Source organism: Mustelus asterias, chromosome 24, assembly GCF_964213995.1.
Source record: "Mustelus asterias chromosome 24, sMusAst1.hap1.1, whole genome shotgun sequence".
In the NCBI taxonomy this organism is placed as follows: domain Eukaryota; kingdom Metazoa; phylum Chordata; class Chondrichthyes; order Carcharhiniformes; family Triakidae; genus Mustelus; species Mustelus asterias.
The window spans coordinates 54893264-54919567 of record NC_135824.1 but is presented as its reverse complement, the minus strand read 5'-3'; the positions used below and the strand labels follow the sequence as shown (position 1 = coordinate 54919567).

Sequence of the window (26304 nt, the reverse complement as noted above, 5' to 3'; positions counted from 1 at the left end):
TGTTTGTTAAACGGTCTGCGAAAAGCTGCTATCTAGAACCGCAAGTAAAAATGTGTTAATCTGAATGAAGTACTTTCTTTAGTCACTCGCATCAGAATAGAGGCAAAGAAGTGGAGAGGAGGGGGAAAATTAGTTTTTACTGGAGAACATGATATTCTTGTGAAGCGGCTCAATATTTATTTTGAATACAGAGTATATAGTCTAACTACATTTGCAGCTTATAAAATAGCAGAGGAGGACTATCAGTGATCTAATTACAGCTTGTATGGGGAAACCCCAGTTCTTACACATGCTTAGGAACTACGGCAGTATGGCTCTGTTTGATACTTTCTCCACTGTTTCCTGCCCTATGTTTAACTGATGATTTGGAAGTACAGCTATAAATATTTTTAAGGACTCATTTCCTTGATTACAGAAAGTTAAATTGAGCAGTATGATGATGTTTAGTGGGAATTGTGCAATGCTGATAGATGTTATCGAAAATTTAGCGATTGTGTAATTTAAGCTACTGTGTCTAAGTAAACATCCCAGTGTTTTGGGCTTTTTGTTTGGAGCATGCTTTTAAAGACCGCAAAGTTCATCTACCTAAAGACTTGACGAGAAATTGCCAGATAACCACTGTATCTGCTTTGGTCTAGGCTAAAGTGGCACTTCGAGCACAGCTTTGCTGTTGCTGTTTTTCGTGAGGCCTTTCTAACATGGGATGTCTCTTTGAAGACAAAGTTTCTTCTCTTCTGCCAAACCTAGAAAGGTGTTAAATTCCGAGTGAGGAACCCACTTTATTTGTACTCCACTGGATTGAGAACTGCTCACGTGTAGCCACCGGCTCACCTTTTGTGGTCAGCAAATGTTGTCATTGTGAGCACTAAATTGAGATAGTGGTGGTAATTGTGTTGTCAATTTTATTACCAAAACTCTTAAGTTTTAGAAATATGATCTGATTTGAAAAAGTACTATCTTTTTCCAGATTATGGAGATTGTGCAATACACAGAAAATTTTAATTTAATTCTTGATCTATACAATATTGAGACTTTTGTGGTCAGAACGTGTGAAGAAGATATGCATTGAAACTCAGACACTATTCATTCATCCACACTTCTTTTGTCCTGTATTGATGGTAGAGTCTTTGGTTGCCTTGGTCGCACTCTCTAGAACTGCCTCTTAATATTGTACCCTTTTTGCTTTTTTTTTCTTCACTTCAACTTGAGAAACCTTTTTTATTGTTTAGCAAGCATTTGACCACTTCTAATTTCTTTCATGAAATGGCATACCAATGGGAGGTGATGGCCTCGTGGTGTTATCGCGAAACTATTAATCCAGAAACTCAGCTACTGTTTTGGAGACCTGGGTTCGAATCCCGCCATGGCAGGTGGTGGAATTTGAATGCAATAAATAAAAAATATCTGGAATTAAGAATCTACTGATGACCATGAAACCATTGTTGGAAAAACCCATCTGGTTCACTAATGTTCTGTCGGGAAGGAAATCTGCTGTCCTTAACTGGTCTGGCTACATGTGACTCCAGAGTCACAGTAATGTGGTTGATTCTCAACTGCCCTCTGAAAGGGCCTAGCAAACCACTTGGTTGTATTAATCACTACAAAGTCAAGGGCAAATTGGGATTGGCAATAAATGCTGGTCAGCCAGCGATGCCCATGTCCCAGGAACGAATTTTTAAAAAAACCTACCTATCCAATGCTTCTGTAACTCTGCTCCTTGAAATCATTTCTATTTTAATGGTGCTATACAAATGCATTTGGAGGTTGGTTAGCTCAGTTGGCTGGATAGCTGGTTTGTGATGCAGAGCGATGTCAACAGCGCAGGTTCAATTCCCTGAGGTTATTCATGGGAGGCTCTGCCTTCTCAACCTTGCCCCTCGCCTGAGGTGTGGTGATCCTCAGGTTAAAGCACCACTAGTCAGCTCTCCCCTGAAAGGTGGGGGAGGGGACAGCCTGTGGTCATACCTTATAAATGCATTTTTATAGTATTTCAGGTTGCTCTCAACAGGTGCTGCACTCATTTGGTAGCTATTTGTATAATTGTGATCAAAGCTGATATGAGCTTAGCTGTCGTACTTGTGCTGCTGGAACCTGGTTTAAAATTGCCCCTGCAGATAAATTAACTATCCTTTTCCAGTCCAAACGTGGGGAAGTGTTGATGATGATTGATTGAGATACAGTGGCTGATGAACTGTACCACAAGATTAGGTTGAAACTTGTGCTATCTCCTGTTCTGATGTAAAGGTGATGGAAATTCGGTCCCAAACTAGTTCCCTGACGAACCTTTGTTTATAAACTGGTTGGTACAGGCTTTGCATGCATAAGCATAGGACCTGGGGTTCGATTCCTGGCTTGGGTCACTGTCTGTGTGGAGTTTGCACGTTCCCCCCCCCATGTCTCCGTGGGTTTCCTCTAGGTGCTCCGGTTTCCTCCCACACGCCAAAGACATGCAGGTTAGGTGCATTGACCATGCTAATGTCCCGGGGCATGTAGGTTAGATGGATTAGCGGGGTAAATATGTGGGGTTACAGGGATAGGACCTAGCTGGGATTGTTGTCAGAGCAGACTCGATGGGCCAAATGGCCTCTTTCTGCACTGTAGAGTTCTATGATTTCTATGATTTTAATTTATAACAAAAAGTTGGACTCGAGGGCAAAATTCTAAACTGAAGTCCAAAGATGTGCAGGTTAGGTTAATTGGCCATGCTAAAAAATTGCCCCTTAGTGTCCTGAGATGCGTAGGTTAGAGGGATTAGCGGGTAAAATATGTAGGGATATGGGGGTAGGGCCTGGGTGGGATTGTGGTCGGTGCAGACTCGATGGGCCGAATGGCCTCTTTCTGTACTGTAGGGTTTCTATGATTTCTATGGTTAATTTATTCACGATGTGGAGATGCCGGCGTTGGACTGGGGTAAACACAGTAAGAAGTTTAACAACACCAGGTTAAAGTCCAACAGGTTTATTTGGTAGCAAAAGCCACACAAGCTTTCGAGGCTCTAAGCCCCTTCTTCAGGTGAGTGGGAATTCTGTTCACAAACAGAACTTATAAAGACACAGACTCAATTTACATGAATAATGGTTGGAATGCGAATACTTACAACTAATCCAGTCTTTAAGAAACAAAACAATGGGAGTGGAGAGAGCATCAAGACAGGCTAAAAAGATGTGTATTGTCTCCAGACAAGACAGCCAGTGAAACTCTGCAGGTCCACGCAACTGTGGGAGTTACAAATAGTGTGACATGAACCCAATATCCCGGTTGAGGCCGCCCTTGTGTGTGCGGAACTTGGCTATCAGTTTCTGCTCAGCGACTCTGCGCTGTCGTGTGTCGCGAAGGCCGCCCTGGAGAACGCTTACCCGAATATCAGAGGCCGAATGCCCGTGACCGCTGAAGTGCTCCCCAACAGGAAGAGAACAGTCTTGCCTGGTGATTGTCGAGCGGTGTTCATTCATCCGTTGTCGCAGCGTCTGCATAGTTTTCCCAATGTACCATGCCTCGGGACATCCTTTCTTGCAGCGTATCAGGTAGACAACGTTGGCCGAGTTGCAAGAGTATGTACCGTGTACCTGGTGGATGGTGTTCTCATGTGAGATGATGGCATCTGTGTCGATGATCCGGCACGTCTTGCAGAGGTTGCTGTGGCAGGGTTGTGTGGTGTCTTGGTCACTGTTCTCCTGAAGGCTGGGTAGTTTGCTGCGGACAATGGTCTGTTTGAGGTTGTGCGGTTGTTTGAAGGCAAGAAGTGGGGGTGTGGGGATGGCCTTGGCGAGATGTTCGTCTTCATCAATGACATGTTGAAGGCTCCGGAGGAGATGCCGTAGCTTCTCCGCTCCGGGGAAGTACTGGACAACGAAGGGTACTCTGTCCACTGTGTCCCGTGTTTGTCTTCTGAGGAGGTCGGTGCGGTTTTTCGCTGTGGCGCGTTGGAACTGTTGATCAATGAGTCTAGCGCCATATCCTGTTCTTATGAGGGCATCTTTCAGCGTCTGGAGGTGTCTGTTGCGATCCTCCTCATCCGAGCAGATCCTGTGTATACGGAGGGCTTGTCCGTAGGGGATGGCTTCTTTAACGTGTTTAGGGTGGAAGCTGGAGAAGTGGAGCATCGTGAGGTTATCCGTGGGCTTGCGGTACAGTGAGGTGCTGAGGTGACCGTCCTTAATGGAGATGCGCGTGTCCAAGAATGCAACCGATTCCGGAGAGTAGTCCATGGTGAGTCTGATGGTGGGATGGAACTTGTTGATGTCATCATATAGTTGTTTCAGTGATTGTTCACCATGAGTCCAAAGGAAGAAAATGTCATCGATGTATCTAGTGTATAGCATCGGTTGAAGGTCCCGTGCGGTGAAGAAGTCTTGTTCAAACCTGTGCATGAAGATGTTAGCATATTGAGGTGCAAATTTGGTCCCCATGGCTGTTCCGTGTGTCTGGATGAAGAACTGGTTGTTGAAGGTGAAGATATTGTGGTCCAGGATGAAGCGGATGAGATGTAAAATTGCATCTGGAAACTGGCAGTTGTTGGCGCTGAGCACTGAGGCCGTTGCAGCAATGCCATCGTCATGGGGGATGCTGGTGTAGAGTGCTGAGACATCCATTGTGACGAGGAGCGCTCCTGGTTCAACTGCTCCATGTGTGCCGAGTTTCTGTAGGAAGTCCGTCGTGTCGCGACAAAAGCTGGGGGTTCTTTGTACAATGGGTTTCAGGATGCCCTCGACATAGCCGGAGAGGTTCTCGCACAGGGTCCCATTGCCCGATACGATGGGACGGCCGGGTGTGTTTGCCTTGTGTATCTTCGGGAGGCAGTAGAGATCTCCAACGCGGGGAGTACGTGGGATGAGAGCACGGAGGGTGTTCTGAAGGTCCGGATCAAAGGTCTTGATCAGAGTGTTGAGTTGACGGGTGTGTTCTTTGGTCGGATCTGCAGGTAACTGTCTGTAGTGTTCCTCGTTGTTTAGTTGTCGGTACACTTCTTTGCAGTAATCCGTTCTGTTCAGTATGACGATGGCCCCTCCTTTGTCTGCTGGTTTGATGACAATGTTGCGGTTGGTCTTGAGAGCGTGGATGGCGTTACGTTGTGCTTGGGTGATGTTCGGGGCTGTCTTGTGAGTGCGGCTGATGAATTTGGTGTTGACGCACCTCCTGACGGCTTGGGCATACATGTCAAGTCGAGGGCAGCGGCCTTCCGGAGGAGTCCAATTCGACTCTTTCCTCTTCGGATGCACTGCGGATCTCTCTGTCGGCTGTTCCGGTTCATTGGCTGTCTCATTGTGTTCGTTGTTGGCCTCTTGGGGTTTGTGGAAGAACTCTGCAGAGTTTCACTGGCTGTCTTGTCTGGAGACAATACACATCTTTTTAGCCTGTCTTGATGCTCTCTCCACTCCCATTGTTTTGTTTCTTAAAGACTGGATTAGTTGTAAGTATTCGCATTCCAACCATTATTCATGTAAATTGAGTCTGTGTCTTTATAAGTTCTGTTTGTGAACAGAATTCCCACTCACCTGAAGAAGGGGCTTAGAGCCTCGAAAGCTTGTGTGGCTTTTGCTACCAAATAAACCTGTTGGACTTTAACCTGGTGTTGTTAAACTTCTTACTAATTTATTCACTGCAGGTAATTAACCTGAAATTAGGAAAGCGAAACGCTAAATATGAGGATAATGGAATTTGGTTGTATTGATCTTTATAAGCAGAATTCTAGGTGGAGATAGAAAAAATGGAAAATCTGCATTTTGTATGTCATCAAATATAAAATGAAGAATGGCATTGAATCTAAAGGCATTGGTTAGTGTATGGTGTGAATACGGTTTCGGGAAACCCAGTTAAAAGTGGAAAACCTGTGGTTCAGATACACTGGGGCCATATCTGGGATGAAGGACCAGAGCTGTGATGAGATACCCAGATGTACTCGGCAGAGAGCAATGGGCTGTTAGAAATTTCCAAATTACGTAAATTTGAGAAGGTGAATGGTTGAATTTTTAAAATTTCAACTGGTTATTGGATCAGTAACTTCAGGCTTAATATTTCACACAAAATCTAGAGGGGGAGATTTAGAATTTTTCTGTGCAAAGTTATTAGAATGTGTAAGTTCTCAAGCTGACCAATCAGCAGGAATTCCATGCTTGAAGAAAATATTAATTGATGGATTGGAATGCTAAAATTGCCCCTTCGTGTCCAAAGATGTGCAGATTTGATGGATTAGCTATGGTAAATGTTTTAAAGTTTTTGTAAAGTTCATTTATTAGCGTCATAAGTAGGCTTACACTAACACTGCAATGAAGCTTCTGTGAAAATCCCTGAGCCGCCACACTCTGGCGCCTGTTTGGGTACACTGAGGGAGAATTTAGCATGGCTAATCACCTAAGCAGCACGTCTTTCGGACTGTGGGAGGAAACTAGAGCACCCCGGAGGAAACACACGCAGACACGGGGAGAACGTGCAGACTCTGCACAGATGGTGACCTGAGCCGGGATTCGAACCCGATACCCGGCCGCTATGAGGCAGCGTTGCTTGCCACTGTGCTGCCCTGCGTGGGGTTACTGGGATGGGATGTAGGTGGGGCCTGGGCGTGGTGCTCTTTTGGAGAGTCGGTGTAGACTCGATGGGCTGAATGTCTTCCTTCTGCACTCAGATTCCGTTATGTGGAGAAATGGGGGCAGATAGCTTCTCTGGAGAGATCCAATGAAACATGCAAAATAGGCTGAACTGTTTTTACTGTGACCATTATTGACATGACCAGCATTTATTACTCTTTTTGAGAAGTTGGTGTGGAGCTGCCTCCTTGAATCCACATGGTATTGATGCATTCTCAGTGCTGTTTGGGAGGGAGTTCCAGGATTTTAATGCAGTTTTGACATTGAAGGAGCAACAATGCAATTCCAAGTCAGGATGGTGTGACTTGGGGAACACATGGGTGGGTGTTCCCATGTGTTTTCTGTCTTTGTCTTTCTGTTGCCTTTACTCCAGTCCATATTTTGCCAATAAGAAATTGTGTAAAGGTATAGCACGGGTCATTATTATGAAAATGCTGCTTTTGCATTTCCCACCCCACCCAGTAATGTTGTTTAAATGGAACTGTCGCGCGAGGTTCAGAAGCTACTTGTGGGTGTGATTGTTGTGGTTCTGAGCTGTTAACCATGAATCGAAAATTCAATACTTGGATGACTATTTGCTTAAAGTAACAATGATTTAAAAAAAGTTTTGTCATACTGTGTTGCATTACACTGTACCAAATTTATGAAAGACTGTCCTTGGTTCTCTAATAGATGGTTGAATTGGGCGCATTTGGCCTGCTTATTCCGTTGTCCCATTGAAGGGGAGGCAGTGGCATAGTGGTATTGCCACTGGACTTGTAATCCAGAGGCCCTGAGTTTGAATCCCACCACTGCAGATGGTGAAATTTGAATTCAATAAACATCTGGAATTAACAGTCTAATGATGACCACGATACCATTGCCAAATGTTTTTTTTTTAAAAAAGCCATCTGGTTCACTAATGTCCCTTTAGGGAAGGAAATCTGCCATCCTTACCTGGTCTGGCCTACATGTGACTCCAGACCCACAACGATGTGGCAAGGCACTCAGTTCGGAGGGGGAAGGGGAGGGGAGAGTCCTTTTTGCAGAACAAGTTCTAGTTATGGCCATCATGACAGCTATTGATGATTTTCCAACCTCTCTGTTCCTCCTTGTTGTTCCCTTCTGTGTAACATGTGGGTATGAAAGAATGGCTTGGATTCCCTTCAGATCTGATCTTGTTGATGATTCTCAAACTGCATTCCACGAAATGAATCACCTTGGTGTTCTGACTGTTCATTTAAGTAAACACACTTGGCATGCAGCAAAATCCCAGCAGAAGTGGAGCTTGTGTTGTTCGAGGAACAGTGCTATTTTTTTTCAGGGAATTACAATCTTGCATTTGTGTATGAAGTGTAATCTTGGTTCAAAGTTTCATGTTTGTTAATTACCTATCTTAGCTCCCAATTTTTTTTGCACTAGCTGTACATTTAACGCAGCACCATGCTTGCCTTTAAAATCCATTTGAATCAGTGGAGCTGTGCACAGGGTCTTGATGGCTCATCTGAGCGACTGTATGGAGTGAGGCTTAAATCTATAATCTCTCGTCACAAGTGCTTTCAACTGAACTAGGCTGATGCAATCTGCTGAAGGTGGCGATTGGCCCACCGCACTATTAACTGGAATGGGATGTGTGCTTGATTGTGTTTCATGTATTCTCAAGTAGACTGAGCCCTAGGACTGCAATTCTCATTTTGGAATGTGCAAGGTAATTTACCCCCACTTTCAAATTAAAAAAAACGTGTGCCAGTTCTTTGGGTTTGCTGATAAAACCTTTAGAGTCTGCATTCTGTAACGTCACACTGAACAAAGCGAAGGCCTCCAAATGAATCTTGATTTTGAACATGAACAGAGCTGATGTGTGCTTCAGCTCTGGGGCAGTTCCAGTAGCCTCTGACAGTATTTAGTGCCCTCAACGAAGACATCAAGGAGGTCAATCCAGAGGGCAGCCAATGCTTTGAGGTTTTAGCAGAGAAGCATATGTACTCTCACTACCCATCAGGCCAGCACTTTAATGTCATGGATAGTGTCTCTATGGATTGTTTTACCACCTGAGTGCCTTGTGATTGATCATCTGAAAGACCTCGCAATACTCAAGTCAGCAGTGCACATTCACGGTGTGAATACAGTTGTCTGATCCTTTCTGCCTAACAAGATACTAAAGAACCGTCAGTACCTTCCGTTGTATTCTGTATCCTATATTATGATTTTAATTGTCATTGATTCAAGGATTATATGCCACTCTTTATCATATCACCTTTTTGGCCCTTGATTGAAAGGTCAAGTTTACGACCTGTTTCCAGCACCCTTTGTGTTATTGAACTGGTTGGTGGCAGTGATGTTAGGCTTTTTTTTTGTTTAAATCTGGCTCCACCTTTTTTGTTATCCTTCACTTCCACGTGGGGAATTGTGGGCATGAATGCATGTATGTTAAAGGTTCTTTATCACCGTGCTTTTATACTGTTTTACTTTAGCCATGAGTTTGGAATGTGTATGACTCATCTGGCAAGAGACCCTTTCTCCGCCTCTGCCAGTTTACCAAAAGGCAGTTTTTGATGTGGGAATTTTTGACAGTGTCAGCAGGTTATTTTACTGTGGGGAACCTGACCTTGTTCTTGGCTCGTGTCCATTTTTGTTTTAACTTGTTCTTGGAATGTGGGCAATGCTGGTCATGTCGCACTTGCTGCTCGTCCTTGGTTTTTCTTCTGTAGCGATTTGTTTTAGAATGGAATAACCTGCCAAGCTGCTGCAGAGGGCATTTAAGAGTTAGTTAGGTTTTTAATGACAATCCAGCTATTTTTACGGCGCTAGCTGCAAATTCAGTTTTATTGAACTCAGTCTCGCAGCTTGCCGTGGTGGCGTTTTAATTTGCAACCTCTGTCTTGTGGGTTGAGTACCTCGAATTGTGTGTACATTTTCCGGAAGGATGCACGGATTTCAGAAAATAGCAAGGTCTGGCTGACACTTGCCTCTTCACCCATTCAGTGAAGTCGGTTGGCTATATTGGCCCACTCCTGTTCCAACTAGGCTTATTATGGGCCAAGGTGAAACCAAGGGCCCTTGTGGTCAGTCTGGGCCAGTACCACCCGTCTACTGAGTTATCAACAGATTTCATTAATGCTTTATTCGTGTATTTGTGTTGGCTGGGGCTATTATTTCTTCAAAGGAAGGACTATTAAATAGGATCAGAACAGAAATACAAATCAGTGAAAGGTAAGTTTACATGGGGTATGGAAACCCTGGGAACATAGACTTGGGAGCAGGAGTAGGCCATTCGGCTCAGAGTCTGCTCTGCCATTCAGTATGACCTTGGCTGATCTGGGCGGCACGGTGGCACAGTGGTTAGCACTGCTGCCTCACAGCGTCAGGGACCTGGGTTCGATTCCCGGCTTGGGTCACTGTCTGTGTGGAGTCTGCACGTTCTCCCTGTGTGTGCGTGGGTTTCCTCCGGGTGCTCCGGTTTCCTCCCACACTCCAAAGATGTTCGGGTTAGTATTGACCATGCTAAATTGTCCCTTGGTGTTAGGCGGACGAGCTGGGGTAAATGTATGGGGTTATGGGGATAGGGCCTGGGTGGAATTGTGATCGGTGCAAACTTGATGGGCCGAATTACTTTCTTCTGCACTGTAGGATTCTATGGTCTGTTTGGGCTTCCCCCATAACCCTTAACTCCCTTGCCTAACAAGAATGTTTCTAACTTGGCCTTAAATAAATTTAAAGTAAAGTTTATTTATTAGTCACAAGTAGTCTTACATTAACACTGCGATGAAGTTACTCTGAAAACGCCCAAGTCGCCACACTCTGGCACCTGTTTGGGTACACTGAGGGAGAATTTAGCTTGGCCAATGCACCTAGCCAAAACGGCTTTTGGACTGTGGGAGGAAACCGGAGCACCTGGAGGAAACCCATGCAGACATGAGGAGAACGTGCAAACTCCACACAGACGGTGACCCAAGCCGGGAATCGAACCCGAGTCCCTGGCGCTGTGAGGCAGCAGTGCTAACAACTATGCCACAGTGTCGCCAAAGTATCCAACCTCCACTCCTTTCTGGGGAAGAGAGTCTTTCAACAATGTCCCCTAGTTTTAGTTTCCTGCACAAGAGGAAAGGTCCAATGGATGTAATCAAGATCTTGTGTTTGAATAAGATCATCTCTCATTCTTCTAAACTTCAGTCCAGGCTCAATTTGCTCCACCTTTCTTGATAGGATAAATCCTTCATTCCAGGAGTGAGTCCAGTAAACCACCTCTGAACTGCTCCTGAAGCACTTATATATTTTAAAATGAGATGAAAACTGTGTACACAGTATTCCAGATGCGGTCTCGCTAATGCCCTGTCAGCTGCAGTAAAACATCCCTACTTTTATATTCCATTCTTGCAGTAAATGCCAACATTCAATTTGGCTTCCTAATCACTTGCTGTACCTGCATACTAGCTTTGTGATTCAGCAGCCAGGACACCCAGATTCCTCTGTACCCCCACTGAGTTCTGCAGTCTTTCTCCATTTAAATCGTATACTGCTTTTCTATTTTTCGTGCAAGAAGATGTACAACACAGAAGCAGGCCATTCAGCCCAACCAGTCCATGCCAGTTTTTATGCTCCACTCATCTAAATCTATCAATAAAACTATCTTTTCTGCCTCAGATACTTGCTTGTCTTGCCTCCCCTGAAATGCATCTATACCAAGATTCGTCCAAACTTTTCTTCAATTTTTTTCACTCTTTCCGCACACACGCGGATGAGCAAATTTCAGATGAGCTTTGACGTACTACTGTGTGTGAATTTCCACAGGAAAAAGTTGAGGCATGAAGAAAAGTTGCTGAGCAAATAAATGAATGTTGAAGTAATAAATTGATTATTTGAAAAAAAGAGCAGTTAATAAAGATCATTAGCATGAGTGGGGGTGTGAGAGGGTAATGGGAGTGTAGGGTGAGCGAGAACACCAAGACTGGGAGTGAGCTAGACGCACCCATTCTCTCTCGCTCACACTCTTTCAGACACATTGACTCACTTTCACTCGTGAACACAGTCACTCACTCATTTCCCCTCATGTACAAACTCACTCATATCGCACTCTTGCGTGCATACACATTTTCTTGCTTGCTCTTACTCATTTCCTTGCTTGCACACTCATTTCCTCTCATACTCGCTTCTCTTGCACGCATGCGCGCACTCGCTCCTTTCGCTTCGTGCGCGATGTTCCCGCCTCTTCCCCCCCCCCCCCCTCCAAATTGGCTCTCGCTGCCATTAGTGTTGAGACTTGAGGCTGCATGAAGCCACTCATTTTCAGACTGTTTGCTGCTGCTCCAGTCGTAGACTGTTTCTTTTCCTCACTAGTGAGCTCATCGGCAACAAACGAAACAGAAATGGCCTATGGGGGCGGCACGGTAGCACAGTGGTTAGCACTGCTGCTTCACAGCTCCAGGGGACCTGGGTTCGATTCCCGGCTTGGGTCACTGTCTGTGTGGAGTTTGCACATTCTCCCCGTGTCTGCGTGGGTTTCCTGCGGGTGCTCCGGTTTCCTCCCACAGTCCAAAGATGTGCGGGTTAGGTTGATTGGCCGTGCTAAAATTGCCCCTTAGTGTCCTGAGATGCGTAGGTTAGAGGGATTAGTGGGTAAAATATGTAGGCGTATGGGGGTAGGGCCTGGGTGGGATTGTGGTCGGTGCAGACCTGATGGGCCGAATGGCCTCTTTCTGTGCTGTATGGTTTCTATGATTCTATGATCTATGACTAGAGCAGCAGCTCCTTGCAGAATCTTTTACTGCCATTACCTGTATTATAAACATTGGCTCCGTGTGCTGGATGGTGAATCATGGCATTCCGGCTTGTGGACCATGAGCTGCATGTTGGGCAATCCTGATCTATGCCATTCTGTTTCAACCACTCCCCTTTTAAATAAATAAATTATCCCATCCAAAAAACCAAATTTAATCCAATTCATGGTTCCCACGAGAGGGACAAAGAAGCTGGCAAGATGTGGCATTGCGCTCCATCCTTTGCTTGATCTGATGCTTCATCTTCGCTGAAAAGCTTTGGAAAATTGCATTAGACACCTCGGTTTAACCTCATCGGTCACCCTGATCCCTGACGTTACCTTAGCCTGGGCAAGCCACCTTCGCAGGTGTCAGCACACCCGAAGTGCAATGGGCTAGCCTCGTCACCTGCTTGACCATGGTTCCACCACTCCCTTCAGTAACAAGTTCCACATTCTGGTCACCTAGATAGTGTGGTTCCTTCTGGATTTCCCAATTGATATTTTTTTGATCAGGTTCTGACCAAAGGTCATTGACCTGAAACGCTAGCATTGTTTTTCTCTCTACAGATGCTGCCTGACTTGCTAAGTACTTCCAGCGTTTTCTGTTTTTATTTCAGGAACTCTGCAAATTGTTCAAAATACAATTAAAAATTATTCTGGCAAAGCAGTGTAAGGTTGAGCTTTGTCTTGGGGGGGGGGGGGGGCCTTTTCTTTATTTTTGCTTCTGCATGTATGTTTTCCAATTGTTTTTGCTCTCCGCAGCTGGCAATTCTAACGCGTTGTGTGATATGTCAATCGCTCCCACTCGTTTTTTGGAATGAAGGGAAGTGTCACTTCCTTGATTGTGGATGTGTCAGAGCTGTAAAAATATAACACTCTATCCTTCTAGATTCCCTCTGTATAAATTTCCAAAAATAGAACTAAATGACCAGAGTTATATTTCCTCTAAATATCATACGGTTTTAAACATCTACAAATGGATTTGACCTCGTAACAGTTGTTGCTGAATATTCAAATGGAACTGGAGTTGTATTAAGTACGTGATCTGTTTGAACATGTAGGAGGATTACTACAGGATCAATTAGTTAAGCTGAACTCTTAACATTAAATCCTTTTAAAACGTTGCTCCATTTGCTGCACTGCAGTAGGGGTCTGGCATTGACACCTTTTTGGTTAAAATGAAGAATATAATGAGTTTTGCAGTTATTGTGGAGCTCCATTTTATGGGTTGAAATCCAAAACGACTGCTGTTTTCCCTACCATGAGTTAGCTGCCATCTTGAGCACCCCTTCGGAGCAGGAAATATTTCCATTTCCCTCAACTCAGCCACAATCAGTAAGGATAGGCAACAGCACCTACCAGGATCATTCTCAACACCGGTGCCCCACAAGGCTGTGTTCTCAGTCCCCTACTATACTCCTTATACATCTTTGACTATGTGGCCAAATTCCCCTCCAAATCGGTTTTCAAGTTTGCTGATGACCGTCGTGGGTCTGATCTCAAACTATGATGAGACGGAGTACAGGAATGAGATAGAGAATCTGGTGAACTGGTACGGCAACAATAATCTCTCCCTCAATGTCAACAAAATGAAGAGGATTATCAACGACTTCAGGAAGCGTAAAGGAGAACATGCCCCTGTCTACATCATGATGTGGAGATGTCGGCGTTGGACTGGGGTAAACACAGTAAGAAGTTTAACAACACCAGATTAAAGTCCAGCAGGTTTATTTGATAGCGAATAAAATTTTTGGCTACCAAATAAACCTGTTGGACTTTAACCTGGTGGTGTTAAACGTCTTACCCTGTCTACATCAACAGGGGCGAAGTAGAAATGGTCGAAAGCTTCAGGTTTTTAGGAGTCCAGATCACCAACAACCTGTTCTGGTCCCTCCGACACTATAGTTGAGAGAGCCCACCAATACCTCTACTTTCTCAGAAGACTAAGGAAATTTGGCATGTCAGCTACAACTCTCTCCAACTTTTACAGATGCACCACAGAAAGCATTCTTTCCGGTTGTATCACAGCTTGGTATGGCTCCTGCTCCGCCCAAGACCGCAAGAAACTGCAAAAGGTCGTGAATGTAGCCCAATCCATCACGCAAACCAGACTCCCATTCATTGACTCTGTCCACACTTCCCGCTGCCTCAGCAAAGCAGCCAGCATAATTAAGGACCCCACGCACCCCGGATGTTCTCTTCCACCTTCTTCCATTGGGAAAAAGATACAAAAGTCTGAGGTCACGTACCAACCGACTCGAGAACAGCTTCTTCCCTGCTGCCACCAGACTTTTGAATGGACCGACCTCGCATTAAGTTGATCTTTGCATCCTGGCTATGACTGTAACACTACATTCTGCACTCTCTCATTACCTTCTCTCTGAACGGTATGCTTTGTATAGTGCGCAAGAAACAATACTTTTTACTGCACGCTAATACATGTGACAATAAATGAAATGTAGCAGTTGGGTCATTGACATTTTGTACTTGGTCCAGGTGTGAAATGAAATTAGGAAATAAAAGCATGATATTGAAATGCACAATAATTAATTAGTTATCTGTAAAGAGAAAAGCTGGGTTGTAATTTTGGGGAAGACGCCTCGAAATGGAGTTTCCTGGTTTCAAGTCCTGGGGCAAAATGTGCCTTTATGGTTTGTTTTTTTTTTCAATCCCTTGAGCAGTACAACTATACAAACAGCAGGACAGTGTGAGGATCAGAGATGATTTTGAGCTCCATAATGAACTACTGATGGTTACAGCTCTATCATTGATGGTGGTTGTGGCAGGAGCAATTTGGGGTGATGAATTAGGAAAGTGACGGGGGAAGGAAATTGGTTTAAAGTGCAATTTTTCATGGGCTAAATAATCCCAGTGAGAACATTGACTAGCTATCTATGCAGCCTGGTTCAGAAAGATAGCCAATTCTCACTGAATCATGTTTTTACTTCTTTGCTATGGGGCATGCTCACTAGTAATGTGCTGTGTATCGAGCTATGGAGTTCTCTGAAGTAATTTTTATGCAGGGCAGCTGCTCTGCTTATGAGCGCGCACAGCCTAGCATTGTCAGCAGGAACTGTGGTTTTGTCATTTTCTTTCCTTGTCTCCATGTTCCAGAGTTTAAATATCTTGCTATGTATTTTGGACAATCCTGCCCAGAGGTGCAAAGACATCAGTAAGGATAGGCAACAGCACCTACCAGGATCACTCTCAACACCGGTGCCTCACAAGGCTGTTCTCAGCCCCCTACTGTACTCCTTATACATCTTTGACTATGTGACTAAATTCCCCTCCAACTCGAGGGGATTTGCTCAGATGTGCAAAATAAGTTTTCCAATTTGTCCTGCTTTTCCTATTTTTTTAAAGAAAGCATTCACTATGTTTTTTTCCCCCCCATTTGGATTAAGCTGGAGATCCGTAATTCTGAGTGCGTTATTGTATCTACTTTTATTTGCCGTTTACCATTGCATCTGTATTTTTTTTATGTTGGTGAAATGAATTTTGTTGACCAGTTCCCGTTTGCAATATCAAGTTGTTTCATCCCTGGAATTGGAGAAAGTGCAATTCCCCTGTCAGTTAAAAGACCATGTAGCCAGTAGTAATTTATCATGTATAGAGGCTGTTTGAACACTTGCATGGCATAATTGAGTTCTTCATATTGATCCCTGAAAGAATTAATGCTACTCTGATGTAATTTTTTCTGCTGTGATGGCCTTGATGGTGCATTCGATTTTGCAAGCAGCCTCCCATTGTTAGCGGTGGTGTTTAGTCTTCGAGACAATAAGACCCACAGGATTAATGACCATAATTAGTCTTTGATGCATTACTGAAATGTTTAATAGTTATGTTACAAAAACTCCAGATTCTGCTTGATTGCTGGCCTGTTGAACTAATTTCCTGAAAATGCTAAAATTAAACTCTTGTTCCCCTGCTGTCAGTTTGGATGACAACAAAAGGTATTGTCCAGTCTAATGGTACAAGCAAGGCGATTCTTGGTTGAAGTACTAGTGTGTGTTGAGAAATCTGATCTTTGCCATGCAGTTTCTGGTAGTGCTACACTTCACATCAGGTCTATGTTACTAAAACGTGTAGACAGTGGATATTATCGCTGGAATGGTAAACTAGGGACTCATGGATTCAAATCCCAGTTGAGGGGGAGGAAATTAAATTCAATTTAAAAAGATCTGGAATTGAATGCTAGACGCGGTAAAGGTGACTGAAACGGGAGCAATCATCAATCGTAAAAACCCATCTGATTCATTAATATCTTTTTAGGGAAGGAATTTGCCATCCATTCCTAGTCTGGTCGACGTGTACCTCCAGTTTCACAGCGATGTAGTTGTCTCTTAGGTGCTCTCAAAGGCAGTTTGAGATGGATGATAAGTGCTGATCACAGTGACACCCACATTCCATGAGTGCATCAAAAAAACACCTTTTTAAGCAGCCAGCTCTCCTGTGTTGCTGTTCCTTGCCCCATTCACAAATACTGCGATAGAATCAATGGTATCGATCCCAGCAAGGGGAGAGAGAATTTTGAAACCATATACAAATTTCCAGTTCTACTATTGCAGCCTGTTCTCCTTGTAAATTTGGCACTGAGCAGAATTTCCATCACAGATGTAACTGTTACATCTGATCAGAGCCATGTGCAACAGTAGAGTTCAAAATATTGCCTTCTCCGGCCACAGACATCTTAGTTTATTGTGTTCTGGACTGTTTCAGAGAGATTTCTGGAAAAGCAGTTCCATTTGCAAGAGCTATAAAATCTTGTGCTGATTGAACACCAAGGCGCTTTGATTGAGAAGTTCTTCGGTGCAGTGATTTTAAAATATATATTCTTTCACAAGATATGAGCTTCGCTGACAAGGCCTACGTTTGATACACATCCCTAATTGCCCTTGAGGTGGTGTTTTTTGGCTGCCACCTGAAACGACTGTGGCACCTTTGGTGTAGTACATCCATAATGATGGTAGGAAGGTAGTTCCAAGATTTTGATCCACTGACGATGAGGAAATGGTAATATAGTTCCAGGTCAGGTGGTTTGTGGCTTGGAGGGAAACTTGCTGGTGGGGTTATTCCCATCTGCTTGTTGCCTTGTCCTTCCAGGTGGCAGATGTTGCAAGCTTGGAAGATGCTATTGAAAGAGGCTTGGCGAGTTGCTGCAGTTCATCTTGTAGGTGGTGCTCACTGCTATCACTGTCTGTCGGGGTTGAGGGAGTGAGTGTTCAAGTTGGTGGATGGGGTGCTGATCAAACTGGCTGCATTATCATAAATGGTGTCAAGTTTCTTGAGTATTGTTGAGGTTGCACTCATCCAGGCAAGCGGAGAGTATTCCACCACACTCCTTGCGCCTTGTAAATGGTGGACAAACTTTGTGGGGAGTTAAGAGGTGAGTTACTCACTGTAGTATTCCCAGCCTCTGATCTGCCCTTATTGCCACAGTATTTATCTGGCAGGTCCAGTTGAGTTTCTGGTCAATGGTCACCCATAGGAGTTTGACAGTTGTGATTCAGTGATGGTCATATTGTTGAATGTCATGGAGAGTTGGTTAGGTTCTATCTTGTTGGAGAGATGGTCATTGCCCGCACTTCTGTGCTGTGAATGTTACATGTCACTTATCAGTTCAATCTTGAAAATTGTCTGTTTTGCTGCATAGGGACACTTGAGTGCTTCAGTATGAAGATTTGTGCATGATACTGAACACTGCAATCATCAGTCAACATCCCAGTTTTGACTTTATGATGGAGGAATGGTCATTGATGAAGTAGCTGACGATGGTTGGGTACTGGACAGTCCCCTGAGGAATTCTTAGAGGATGGTCCTGGACCCAAAACGATTGGCTTCCAAAGGTTGCAAACATATTCCTTTTGTGTTTGGTATGACTCTGATCAGTGAAGAATTGTCTCTGCTTCCCATTGACTTCAATTTCCAAGGGCTCCTTGGTCAGTTGCTGCCTTGATGCCAAAGGCAGTCACGCTCCTCACCTTTTTGATCTCAGCTGTTTGGTCCAAGACTGTGATAAGGTCGGGAACCAAGTGGCCCGAGCAGAACCCAAACAGAGCGTTGTTGAACAGGTTATTGCTTTAAATGCTGCTTGATGGCATTGTCGATGTTGTCTTCCATTACTTTACTGATGAGCGAAAATAAGGTGATGGGGCAGTAACTAGCTGGGTAGGATTTATCCTGCTTTTTGTACAATTTTCCACATTGTCAGGTAGATGCCAGTGTTATGACTATACTACAGCAGCTTTGCGAGGGACATGGTTATTTCTGAAATGTGTCAGGATCGTGTGAGGACCTTTGATGTTTCTAGTGCCTCCAACCAGTTCACTTGGCATGATATCCAGATTTGGCTGAAGGCTGGCATCTGTGATACTGAGGACCACAGCAGGTGATCAAGGTGGATCATCCACTTGTCACTTGTGGCTGAAGATGGCAGCAAATGCTTTCACTATAGGTTTTGCACTGATGTGCTAGACTCTTGCATCATTCAAGGTGGAGATATTGGTGGAGCTGCCTCTAGTTAGTTATAATTGTCTGCCACCATTCACAACTGCATCTGGCAGGACTACAGAACTTTGTTCTGGTCCATTGATTGTGGGATTGCTTGACAAGTGGCAGCTTATTGATTGATTTGGGGTAACAATCAATATTTATATTTGTCCTGGCTTTTTCGTACAGTGATAGCTGCAAATCAAAACTCTGAAACTCGAGTTGCCTTTTTCCACCTCATTGCAGCAGAGATGGCAAAGAACATAGGCTAGTGGCATCTTTTCTGCAGGAGATATATAATTGGCTAAATGGGATAGATACGCAAGGGCATTGAGTGGTATAAATGTGTAAATGCAGGTTAGCAAAGCATTGGGTTAGTTTCTAGCGAAATATCATTCAAAAACAGAGAAGTTATGTTGAACTTGTATAGAACCTTGGATAGACCGTAACTAACTGTTTTCCACCCTATTATAAAAATGTTATTGAGGCAAGGGAGATGTTGCATAAATGATTGGGGGGGGGCGGGGGCTGGGAAAGTGTGCTCAAAATCGCCCTAATCCTGATGGTCATCTTTGTGTGTGGCTGCATTGAGCTGTGCGTAGATCCTCTGGTATGCAAACACCAAGTGTCACTGTGCTGAGGTTCTACTTGTTGCGAAGGATGGGTCTGACCACACTGCTGCGGAATGCTCGAAGTGGTTGGACTGTCCCTCGTTGAAAAGTTTACGCAGAGGAACTATTTTGACCACACTTCTATAAGGAAGTGATCTGCACGCAACATTCTCGAGGCCCTATGGGATAAGGAGATGGTGGATCCTGTCGGATGGTTCCCTGAGCAGACTGGCAGAGTCACTTGGCAGAGCGTTTCTTCACCAGAACTTTTAAACCAGCACCAAGATCTAGCTTGGCTGGTGGTGAGAAAGGCCCTCTCTGTCGGATCCTTCCAACACACCTGGAGTCTCACTCCATCTGCACGTTGCCTTCAAGGTGACTGTTGGGAAAGAGATCGTTGTCCACCACCTTGTGGAACGTACCTTTGCAAAGAAGGTCTGGAGGGAGATGAGGTGGTATTTGTTGAGGTTCATCACGAGCAGCTTGGTGACGCAAGACTTTATGTTCTACGGGCTGTGCCCAGGGACGCACACCGAGACACACATCAGATGTTGCTGGAGGATCATCAAATCGGTGAAAGACGCTCTGTCTGCCCAAAGCTTTATGGTCTTCCAGTGCAAGGAGATGTCCTCGACTGTTGTAGGCTGGCACATTCTGAAGCAATGTTTTAAGTTTGCTTTCTGTTTTGTTTTTTACGGATCACTTCTTTTTGGAGGCTGTCCTTCTTGCTTTGACCCTCAATTTATTTGATTTAGATGATTTGATTTGTCACAAGATTGGCAGCTGCTGCAGAGGCACAGTGGGGAAGGTCACTGTGACCTTTCAACCATGAGCTCAGGAGAGCAGAACCCCCTCTGGCTGAATGATTCACAATGTATACAGTGAATATCCCAGTGGTAGTGAAGCATCTCGCAGTGCAACTTGTTCTATGTAGACAACTTTTAAATAGCTTTCCCCCACTTATTTGTAAGGAACATTTTAAGATGACTGTGACGCTTCTTTGACTCTATTGAAGCATCTCAGTATCACTTGATGTATGTAAAGAACTTGAATATTAACACGCTTTGTGTGATTGCCAGTTTGGAATGTTTGTGATGTCCTTGTAGAGATTTTATGAATAAAGCATATGTTTGCAAAAAAAACACAGCTGGCTGGTGCTGTTACCATAAGAGAGGCCTGATGCATGTCTTAAAATTCTGAATAGGTTTGTTTCAGTTGACGGAAGGAAGATGTTTTATGGTGAAAATAAATCTCGGCATAATAAATATAAATTAACCACCAAAAAAATCAAAGATTCTTTGGAAAATGTTTAGCCAGAGTGCTGAGAATGTGAGACCTGTTCAAACAAGGAGTGATTAAGAAGAATAGGGTAGATGCGTTTATTGAATCCGATAGAATCCCTACAGCGCAGAAGGAGGCCATTCGGCCCAATCCAGCCTGCACCGACCACAATCCCACCCAGACCCTATTCCTGTAACCCCACATATTTACCCTGCTAATCCCCCTGACAGGGTCAATTTAGCATGGCCAATCCACCCAACCCGTACATCGCTTGGACTGTGGGAGGAAAGCGGAGCACCCGGAGGAAACCCACAGGAGAACGGGCAGACCTCACACAGACGGTGGCCCGAATCGAACACGGGTCCCTGGCACTGAGGCAGCAGTGCTAACCACTGCGCCACCGTGCCCACCCCTTGGTTAGCTGAGTAAAGTGAGAAAAATGAATAACAATAACAGTTTGGTTGTGTTAGATGAAGAAAGGTGTTCATGTTGAGCAGAAAGCATGAAGAAAGATATTTGTGTTGCACAAAACACTGGCATGGACCAGTTGGACCAAATTGTCTGCGTTTGTGCTGCAAAATTCCAGTAATTCTAGGAACTGAGTGCAATTAGGTTATAGATTTTGTTTTTTCATGCTTAGCTGAAGTGTTTTAAGTTATCTAACGGTAGGAATAGTGATGGCGCAATATGAAATGGACGATGAATCTGAATTCTAGAAATTGCAGCCAAGAACCAGACCATTCAGCCTGCTGAGACTGCACTGAATATATTAAGGATCGTTCAGTGGAGCTATATGGGTGGAATTGAGAAATAAGAAGGGGGTGATCACTTTGTAGGGATTGTACTATAGCCACCCCCCCACCCCCAAATAGTCAGTAGGAAATTGAAGAATAAATATGTAGGGAGATCGCAGATAGCTGCAAGAATAATAGGGTTAATAGGGTTGTAATTGTGGGGGATTTTAACTTTCCAAACATAGACTGGGACTGCCATAGTGTTAAGGGCTTAGATAGCTAGGAATTTATTCGTGCGTTCGTGCGAATTTATTTGTGCGTTCAGGAAAGAAATTCTCTATGTAGATTGCCCTGCTCGAGAAGGGGCAAAACTCAACCTCCTCTTGGGATCTAAGGCAGGGCAAGTGACTGGTGGGGGAGCACTTTTGGACCAATGACCATAATTCTATCAGTTTTAAAATAGTAAGAAGTCTCTCAACACCAGGTTAAAGTCCAACAGCTTTATTTGAAATCATGAGCTTTCGGAGCACAGCTCCTCCTTCAGGTGATTGCCACTCACCTGATGAAGAAGCAGCGCTCCGAAGGCTCATGATTTCAAATAAACCTGTTGGACTTTAACCTGGTGTTGAGAGACTTCTTACTGTGTCCACCTCAATCCAGCACCAACATCTCCACATCACAGTTTAAAAATAGTTATGGAAAGGGAGAGGTCTGGTCCACAAGTTAATGCTCTAAATTGGGGCAAGGCCAAATCTGATGGGCGGCACGGTAGCACAGTGGTTAGCACTGCTGCTTCACAGCTCCAGGGATCTGGGTTCGATTCCCGGCTTGGGTCACTGTCTGTGTGGAGTTTGCACATTCTCCTCGTGTCTGCGTGGGTTTCCTCCGGGTGCTCCTGTTTCCTCCCACAGTCCAAAGATGTGCGGGTTAGGTTGATTGGCCATGCTAAAATTGCCCCTTAGTGTCCTGGGATGCGTAGGTTAGAGGGATTAGTGGGTAAAATATGTAGGGATATGGGGGTAGGGCCTGGGTGGGATTGTGGTCGGTGCAGACTCGATGGGCTGAATGGCCTCTTTCTGTACTGTAGGGGTTCTATGGTTCTATGTATTTGACAGGAACTTTCAAAAGTTGATGTGGGGAAGCTGTTCACAGGTAAAGGAACGTCTGGCAAATGGAAGGCTAGCAAAGGCAAGATAACGAGATCAGCATGTTCCTGTTAGTGTGAAGGGCAAGGCTGGCAAGATGTAGGGAACATGGGATGACTGGAGATATTGAGGCTCTGGCCAATAAGAAAGACAGTAAGGAGTCTTAACAACACCAGGTTAAAGTCCAACAGGCTTATGGCATTTGCTACCAAATAAACCTGTTGGACTTTAACCTGGTGTTGTTAGACTCCTTACTGTGTTTACCCTAGTCCAACGCGGCATCTCCTCATCAATAAGAAAGAAGCACATGTCAGGTATAGGCACTGGGATCAAGTGAATCTCTTGAGGATTATAGAAGGTGTAGGAGTACACTTAAATGGGAAATCAAGAGGGCAAAAAGGGGACATGAGAGAGCTTTGGCAGAGAAGGTAAAAGAGAATCCAAAGAGGTATTAAGAGTGAAAGAATAACTAGGGCCCCTTAAAGATCAACAATGTCATCTATGTGTGGAGCCGCAGGAGATGGGTGAGATCCTAAATGAATATTTCTCGTTAGTATTTACCGTGGAACAAGACATGGAAGCTAGGGAATTTGAAAGTAAATACTGATATCGTGAAATGCGTCTACAAGAGGAGGTACTGAAGGTTTAAAACGTGCAAAGCTAGATAAATCCCCAGGACCTGATCAAGTATATCCCAGGACAGTGTGGAAAGCTAGGGAACAAATTGCAGGGCCCCTAGCAGAAATATTTACATCATCGACAGCCATGGGTGAGGTGCCGGAAGATTGGAGAGAAGCAAATGTTGTGCCATTATCTCAGAAAGGCAACGGGGAAAAGCCAGGTCACTACAGACCAGTGGGCCTAATGTCAGTGGAGGGTAAGTTGTTGGAGGAGTTTCTGAGAGACGAGGGGCAGGAGTTTCCAGCTTTGCTTGCCCCGAAACTAGAAAATCCACTCAAGGTCAACAGACTTTCCCATGGTCTGCCCCTCGCCCACTCCGATTCCCATTGTGGGCAGAACAGTAAAATTCCGGCCAGGATCTATGTATATTTGGAAAGGCAAGGACTGATTAGGGATAGTCAACGTGGCTTTGTGCGTGGGAAATCGTATCTTAACAAATTTGATCAAGTTTTATGAAGGGGTGACCAAGAAAGTAGATGAGGGCAGTGCGGGAGGCGTTATCGAAGTAGACCTTTGACAAGGTGCTGCATGGTAGACTGGTCAGTAAGGTTAGATCACATGGCATTCAGGGAGAACTAGTCCATTGATACAAAATTGGCTTGCTTGTAGGAGACAGTGATGGTAGAGGATTGTTTTCAGACTGGAGGCATGTGACCAGCGGTGTGCCACAGGGATCGATGCTGGTCCACTGTTTGTCATTTATATAAACACTTTGGATGAGAATTTAGGCGACATGGTTAGTAAATTTGCGCGTGAAACCAGAATTGGTGGTGTAGTGGATGCTGAAGAAGGTTATCTAAGACCAAGATGTGATCTTGATCAATTGGGCCAGTGGGCCGAGGAATGGTAGATGGAGTTTAATTCAGAAAAATGCGAGATGTGACATTTTGGTAAGGCAAACCAGGGCAGGACTTGCACAGTTACTGGTAGGGCCCTGGAGAGAGTTGTCAAACCGAGATCTAGTAGTGTGGGTACGTAGTTGCTTGAAAGTGGCATCACAGATAAACATGGTGGTGAAGAAGACATTGGCATGCTTGCCTTAGTTGGTCATAACATTGAGTACAGGAGTTGAGATGTTACGTTACAACTGTGCAAGACATTGGTAAGGCCACATTGCGCACAATTCTGATTGCCCTGCTAAAGGAAGGATGTTATTAAACTGGAAAGGGTGCAAAAAAGGACTTACAAGGATGTTAGTGGGACTGGAAGGTTTGAATTGTAAGGAGAGGCTGAATATAGGCTGTAGCATAGGAGGACGATGGGTGACCTTATAGAGATTTATAAAATAATGAGGGGCGTAGATAAGGTGAATAGCCAAGGTCTTTTCCCCACGGTTAGGGGAGTCCAAAACTAGAGGGCATACATTTAGGGTGAGAGAGGAAAGATTTAAAAGGGACCTGAGGGGCAACTTTTTCAGAGGATGGTGCATGTATGTAATGAGCTGCCAGAGGAGGTAGTTGAGGCGGGTACAATTACAACATTTAAAAGACATTTGGACAGCTACATGGATGGGAAAAATTTAGAGGGATATGGGCCAAATGCAGGCAATGGGACTAGTTCAGTTTAGGAAACCTGGTTGGGATGGACAAGTTGGGCTGTAGAACCTGTTTCCGTGCTGTATAAATCTCTCTGACTCTGAGTCATACAGTACAAAAGAGGCCCTTTGGCTGATTGAGTCGACACCGACAAAACAACACTAACTCTACACTAATCCCACTTTCAAGCACTTGGTCCATAGCCTTGAATATTATTTCGGGTGCTCATCCATGTTTCCTGCCTCTACTACCTTCCCAGACAGTGCATTTTAAACCTTAGGATTCAAATCATATCATATCCAGAAACCTGAATATTGTTGAACTGTTTCTGATGCCTTTTGAGGCAATACATCAAATAGGTTAATTAAAAAATATTAATTGTGTATTAAAATTTTTTTTAATGGTAAGGGAAGAAACTTTGCATTTTATGTCTACTTTAATCATCATTCTCTCTCTTTTTTTCCCAGCATGAAGTTCACTGGAATGAATAGAGAATAATTGGTGAATGGAAGTGATATTGAGACACAATCTCACCCACAAATTGCAAGTGGAGGTAAATGCCCTAAGAATGTGTACAGTCTGTGGAAAAATTTTACATTGTTGACAGGCATTGAATGACCTTGACATTGTGCTCAATTCTTCAGTGATGATGTAATCACCAGAAGGATTAAACATGATACTGCAATATTCCCAGAATTTATTTTACTCCAATAAGATATACAATGATCATTCAAATGTATTTTAGACTGTATTAATTTATCTCATCGCCTCTACTCTTTTTAGTCTTCAAGTTGTCCTGCACTATGGACTTGTCCCTTCACCTATGATTTAATAAAAATAGTAGAACAAGGTTGGCTGTACATTAAATACGATTGATTTGTATCAACACAAACACTAATTTAGTCAGCAGTAAGAAATGATTGTTTGCAGTTTGGAATCCCACCACAATAGTTGATGGAATTTAAATTCAATAAAATGTCTGGGGTTAAAGGTGACCATGGAACCAATTGGCTTAAAACCCCATCTGTTTAACTAATGTCCTTTTATAAGGAATAAAATCTGCTGTCCTGAGCTGGTCTGGCCCAGACCAACTGGAATGTGGTTGATTCTTAATTGTCATCTGAAATGGTCTAGCAAACCACTAAGTTGAATTCAACTGCTGCAAAGTCAGTAAAAAGTGATGAACCAGGACCGATCACCCAGCACCAGCCAAGGCACCGGAAATGACAACCGCACTCCCAGCCCTGTCGACCCTGCAAAGTCCTCCTTACAAGTATCTGGGGGGGCTTGTGCCAAAATTCTGAGTGCTGTCTCTCAGATTAGTCCAGCAACAGTCTCACATAACCATACTCAGAGAATCATTCTTCACAGATAATGTCCCAGACACCACCACCACCATCTCTGGGTATGCCCTGTTCCACTGGGAGGGCAGACCCAGTAGTGGTGACAGTACAGTGGTATACAGCCGGGAGGTAGTTGCCCAGGGAGTTCTCAACATTGACTCTGG

At 44.2% G+C, this 26304-nt stretch overlaps 1 protein-coding gene across 3 annotated transcripts in view; it reads left to right on the top strand.

Moving 5' to 3' along the window:
- Window positions 1–26304, top strand: part of arhgap35a (Rho GTPase activating protein 35a) — a 159979-nt gene that overhangs the window by 34317 nt on the left and 99358 nt on the right. For all 3 annotated transcript variants that reach the window (XM_078241732.1, XM_078241731.1, XM_078241733.1), the window contains exon 2: window positions 25265–25350. The gene's annotated coding sequence lies outside the window, so the exon portion shown is untranslated. The remainder of the gene's footprint in view (window positions 1–25264; window positions 25351–26304) is intronic.